We start from the raw sequence: 6384 nt of genomic DNA on the forward strand, positions 1-6384 counted from the left end.
GGTGATCAGCTCTTCAGAATTTTACAGAGCCCTCGAGTATCTAAACACTGATAAATGGACATTGAATACTACAAGTTGGTCCTGGTTCAGATTTCTAGATTTGTTTGCTTGTTTTTCTTTTTTTTTGTTTGTTTTTTTTAATACTAAACTGTTTTGGAGGGTTACACACACAGATTTCACTCAGACTTTAGACTAAGGCATTACCAGGACTTTTGTTAGAACTGGAGCTCCTTGCTTTTAAACCGCTGGAATTATATATCATTACTAATTTTGTCCTGATAAGTACTGACTGGATCATTACTGTCCCTTCCTTCAGTAAGTGTGTTAATGTAGTCAGACCTAAAGGAAAAAAGTTCATGCTGCTCCAGCTTTTCCAGTGGCTTTATTACTTCTCATAAAAGCAATGAATGATGTAACACCTATGTCATTTAGCTAGACTGTAAACAAAGGAATTGGGTCAATTTTCTTTCCGTGGTAATACACAGGGACAAATAAATACACCTAAATAAATTAATTGTTTTCATAATATTTTGTTGCATAAACCTCATTTTCATTACCAGCTCCTAAGAAAATATATTAATTATCGAGAAATGGAATAACGTATTTGAATAAAACTAGGAAAACTCTGTATTTATTCAGGAGCGAGACTACAGTAACAACACTGGGGTTCTGTGCTCAAGTTTTGTGTTTAGGAGAGACTGTCATGCTACAAAACCAAGAGAATTCAATGGTGTCGTTAAATATACAAGACACCCTCTGTCCCTGAGTCCCTTTCTCTGCTGTCATGAGCAGTAGTGTGACATAATCCACATAGGTGGGCTCTGCACACTGTCAGAGCTCCAGCTCTGCCTTTCAACACTTGGGAACACAAGTTCCTGAGAATACCTAGAAATGCTCTCTGAATCCACCAAAGATGTGATCTCTCTGAATGCATCATGAGCTGGGCTAGCTCAGGTTTTTTGTTGATATTCAGAACCATTTATCTGCATTCATTTATAAACAGACAATACCACTGCATCCATGAAAAATCAAAGGTTTGTATGAACTACTAAGTGGAACAGGAAAAAAGAAAGGGAATTCAAGAATTCAGAATCTGGGGTTATGTTTTTCTCTCTGATGCTGATTAAAACCTTACCACTTGAAACTTTACCCCATTTTTTCAAATATGTTTAATCTTAGACATGTTTCAGTTATTTGTGTGCATCACTCTTTGCAGAATATTAAAACTGTGCTTAGCGTGTAAACACCACTAATATCCATTTTTGTAAATATGCATCCATTATTATTAAATATATAAATACACTTACAGGTTTAGGGCTCTTCTTTTTCTTTCCTTGATTTTTCTGGCCCCACTGGATCACTTTATTTACTTCTAAGAGTTCTGTGTTCTGTGTTTTACCTTGCATCTCTTTTTGTAAAAATGTCCTGTTCCTTTTTCAATAAAGGAAAAAGAAGTTGTGGCAAAATGGCAACAGGAGAATTCAAATTTCCTTCCAAAATGTGCAAGAAGAGCTAACTTTATAAAATTAAGCATATGCTGTGTCCCATCAGCATCCCCCAGCTGAATAGAACACATCCAATTTTATTCTTTTAAAAGGTTCATTTTAGCAGGTTCTTTTAATAAGCATCTCCTGAGTATTAAAAGGCCAGTGCTACATGGGGCCGCCAACCACTCCTTACTTCTTTTACTTCACTTTGCTTGGTTGTGAATTGGATAAGTCCCATTTTCTGTTAATCATATAATTGACAATTGCCTTTTGTTCAATAGCCCTGTGTTCCAAATTAGACTCCTGTTGTGTGAAAACATAAACGATCTGTCTCATTCACTAAGAGTAAGTTGGTATGTGAGTCAGAGAAATAGAATTTGTTTTTCTCTCCCTCACCCTGAAAGTTGGGGGAGTTTAATACATTTTCTTTTGGGACTAGGTTGGGCATACAGCTCAGCAGCTGTTCTGGGATGTTCTCTGGCTTCCTTTAGTTGTCTATTATTATCTCACTCCTGAGTCTAGCCAGCAATTCTTGCATGGCAGCAAAGATCTCTGATGGCAAAGCAGGAAACTTAGGCAGTGGACTGCAGTCTTTTAATTAGTTGTATATTAATTTTAGTGTGGGGTTTCCCTGCAAGAAAGTGACATGATAATATTCTTCACAAGGAATTTGCTGTTAGAGTCAAAGACGTTTAAAAAAACCCCTTAAGCCATTCAAACATTCCAGCCTACCTTCTAAAATGCTAAAAGCAGCCTTTGCATGGTAAAGGCAGTAGAAGGGGCTTTACTGTCACAGAGCTAGATGGTTTCAGGAGCAGAAACAGGCTTTGGCCAGATTGATAAATCTTAATTAATCTTGAACCTTCAGCTAATGTTTTCTTTTTGTGGATTTGAAACTTTCATGAGTGAAACAGATATATTCCCCTTCTCAGCAGTTTCGAAATTCTTTGCACCAAGAAGCTGTGTACTCTTGTATTTGTTTTCTGCTTATGAAGAGAAATGGTCATGCTATCAAATGTACAAATTTTTCCATCAGAGAAGATCAATCAAGCAAATTCTATTGAGACTGGTTATCAAACCAGTTTGAAAATAAACATATCTGAGAAAATTAATTGGAAATTAGAATTTAATAAGTGATCTGTGCACACTTTAAAAAGGAGTAGTGATCACGGAGACAGGGAGAGATGTTTCTTGGTAGACAAAGCTCTCACGAGAATAATGAAAATGTTATAAAAGGCTTGTCAGCAACGTGTGCTTTGGGCTTTTAAGCAAAAAAATGCTTAGGAGAATTGTTGAGAAAATGACATGAACTGGACAACGGGCTTGAAAAAAGTGAATGGCAAATTGAGAAGTGTGGTGGCAAGATTACACTTTCCAGGTGTTAATTTTATCACCTTGTAGGATATCATTAGCACTGAGATGAAAGACGAGATTTCTGATTTGTTCAGGAATACTATTGCTGAAAATTAGATTGTTTGCAACAGCTGAAAACTTCTTGAGAAATGTTTTTTTTTTCTTCTTGAACTTGAGGAATTTTGAAATGAAAATAGTCTGACTGAAGTTTCTGTGGCAGCTAGCAAGTTAAAATATGACAAATTTGGCACAAAGGCTACAAGACTGCAATTGAGTCTCTGATATTTGCAGTTAATCTGATACCTGCTATCTGTTCAGCCCCTGACAGAGAAATGTGCTCCCCATTTCTTTTTGTTCATCATCTACATACTGGGTAAGAAGAAATAAGTTTTTATGCTGTGGATGTGATTATAAATTAAGTTAGGGGTCATAGGGAAACTTTGTTTTAAAACTGTCCTTACTTTGTGGGGAAAAAATTGCATTTCAAGGTTTTGTTGGCTTTTCTTTTGATGAGCTTTATTTCCCAGTGAATTAATTATTTTTGTAGGGACCATACATCAGAGATAAGATCAGAGTAAAATAGTGTTACAGTTCTATGTAAATGGGATGCCTGCCAGATTGCTATTCCTTCATGCTCATCTTGCTGTCAAAGGACAGTGTTTATTTACTCTGTTTGCCCTTTCAAAATGTTTCCTTTGCCTTCCAAAACCTGGGGGAGAATGTATGCACATATTGTTACCTGGGCTGCTCACCCCACCCTGCCACAGATCACTCGGAGCGAGGATGAGTCATCTGCTCACAAACTGTTTCCTTGGTACCTTGGAACACCAGGAGCTGGCACGGGAGAGAGCAGCTCTCAGAGCTGAGGGAATACATGGAGGTAAAGATGTTTCTGTCCTACTTATTCTTGTCCTGTACAGAGCTCGACCACAGCGAAAAATTTTCTAATTGATACATACAGATTTATGCACCCGCAAACACATATACAGACATGCATCCTTATTTTTCATATTAAATGCCGAAACATTTGAGCCTGTGTGCATAGGAAATTGATTAAACCTGAGTTTGCATTTATGTCCAGGAAAGTCAAAGGTCCAAACAGACAGAAACCATAACATTTCAAATCTCAGGCTGATTCTCAGACATTATTCATTGTGCAGCCTAGCATAAACACTTCAGTAATGGAAAGAAGCTTGCTTTTGGCAGATGTGCTGGGCAGAAAATGAAGCAAATTCTTTATTAAGCAGTTTTGAAGGATATGGGACAGACTGGTGTTCAGTTGTTAGTACTTATTCCCTCTACCGTGCAGGTATATAAATGGCATTTCAAAGTACAGATGGAACTGGCTGACATGATGTGACAAATCGATATTGTGTAGTTTCTTGTTTTTCTTAGGATTTCTGTCACCATAAGGTTTAAATATTTCTGGGAAATGTGAGGCATCCATGAATCATTCTGTGAAAGCTGAGGGCTCTCTCTAGATGCCTACTGAGGCATCTACAAATAAACTAAACCAAGCTGAAGTCCTTAGCTTCTTTCCTGGCTTTACAGAGGTGAAACACAGCAAAACAAACCTGGTAGGAACCACACGAATAAACCGTGTAACCCTCCTTTGCCTCAGCACTTGATAAACCTTTTATTTTGCCAGCATTTTTGCCACCTGCCATTCCAGCCAGCTCTCAATATTAAGTGACAAGAGGGCAGCAACAATTTCCTATTCTGAACTGTAGACGGAAGGAATCAGGGAGCAGCAGCAATACTAACAGTCTGGGTCATCGTGTGCCTCTACGTGTCTCAGTCACCTTTTTTTTAAGCACCATCACCAGCAGCAGAGCTGATGGTGGAGTGATCGTTCTCTCAGTAAACTTTTTGAAGCCTTGTTGGCCCTCCAGATAATCTAATTTATGCAGTGAGGTTCCCAATTTTCTTCTGATTTTTCAGAAGTATGCGTTTCAAAGACAGACCTATTCTAAAAGAGGATGTTCTCTTGTACCTCAGAGATACAATGCAGAAAGCAAAAATCTGATTCACTAGGTTGTTAACTGTGCTTGGTAGTAACCATCCATTATTACTTCAATTTAAGTAATCTTTACAGAGCCATTCACAGCTAAAGAATGAGGTTTAATGTCAATTTTTCAGGAATAATATCCTTTATCTGAGGACAGACATTTATAGTAGGGGGAGAAGCAGGTTCTGCATATTCCATATTGTCTGGTTTTCTGATTCTTGTATAAACTTTGCTGTCTTGACTGTATTGGCAAGTGTCCAAGTCCTAATCTAGCAGAAGCAAGTTCTCCATATGTGATTGTCAACCCAGGACACATTGATCCTCTGATTGTTTGGGTAAGTTTCTAGAACAGGTGTAAGGTAGGAGCTCCAAATGAGAAGGAAATCATTCTTTAGCAGCAGCACCTGGGGTAGGAGGTCCTGGGAACTGCAGGCTCACTGCACCTGAATTGGTGTGAAGCTTAGTGAATTTAACCGGGTTAACTAACATGATTATGTAACTATATAATTGTGATGATGGTGGCAATTCCTTCTTTTCAGTGAACAGGAACTCTTTGATGAGACAGAGAGATGGTTTCTAGCCTGGCATCCTTCACATTTGAAGAAGCAGTGAATAGAGTTTCTTAATTCTCAAGATCTCTGCCTTTTTTAGAGGTCAGTCCTTTTTTACATTGCCTAGAGAGAATGCTGAGCCCAAATGCACAGTGAAAAAAGCCCAGTAAATCCATGCTGCCTGTCTGTTAGTTGTGTGGTTGTAATTAAATGGGTTTCTATTCAGTCATGTAGGTGGTGGACTGGCAAGAATGTACAGACAGAGCATGGAGACATTCAATATCTTTGTCTTTGATATAAAGATAAAGCTGTCTGGATGAATATATGCACGACTGCACAAGATACATAAATTAGACAAATTATTTAAGAGAATGTAATATGCTGGTTAATATTCTTTCCTTGAGCACAAGCCTTTAGGAGCCCACATTTAGAAATCAGCCTGAAGGAAGAAACCAACTTTCAGTTGTGTGTTTAATAAGACTTTGCCAACTTTTACCTAAAGAGCTTATTTTATTGTGGAGACTTAGGGATAAATTGAATTTGTTTTCACACAAGTTTTGGATAAAGGTAACTTTCTTACAGACTTACTTCTGAGATGTGGGTATTTCTCTGTGTGATTTTTTTCTTCCAAAAATATGACTAAAAGCCTTCAACTCATATTAAACCCAAAGGGAGGTAAAAAAATGAACTTCTTATTTAATCTTCAGTGGGTTTTGTTTGTTTGCTTTTACACAAGACTGAAATAAAATGAAAGTGTGGGTGGGGAGCTTGTTTGTCTCCTACTCAGAGTCATTTAAACCACTGCATTGCCTTGATGACTTCTTACCTGTCTAGAGAATCCATATTTTTCTTCCGGAGTCTCATGGTTCACTGGTTTTTAGGTTTTATGTTAGCTAACAAACTAATGTAGAAGTGTTAATTTATCATAGGGGCTCTGAATAAGATTAATACATGTTCGGTCCTGAACAGCTTAAATATATAATTT

The sequence above is a fragment of the Lichenostomus cassidix genome, chromosome 13 (genome assembly GCF_008360975.1).
Source record: "Lichenostomus cassidix isolate B80296 chromosome 13, HeHo_3.0, whole genome shotgun sequence".
NCBI lineage: Eukaryota > Metazoa > Chordata > Aves > Passeriformes > Meliphagidae > Lichenostomus > Lichenostomus cassidix.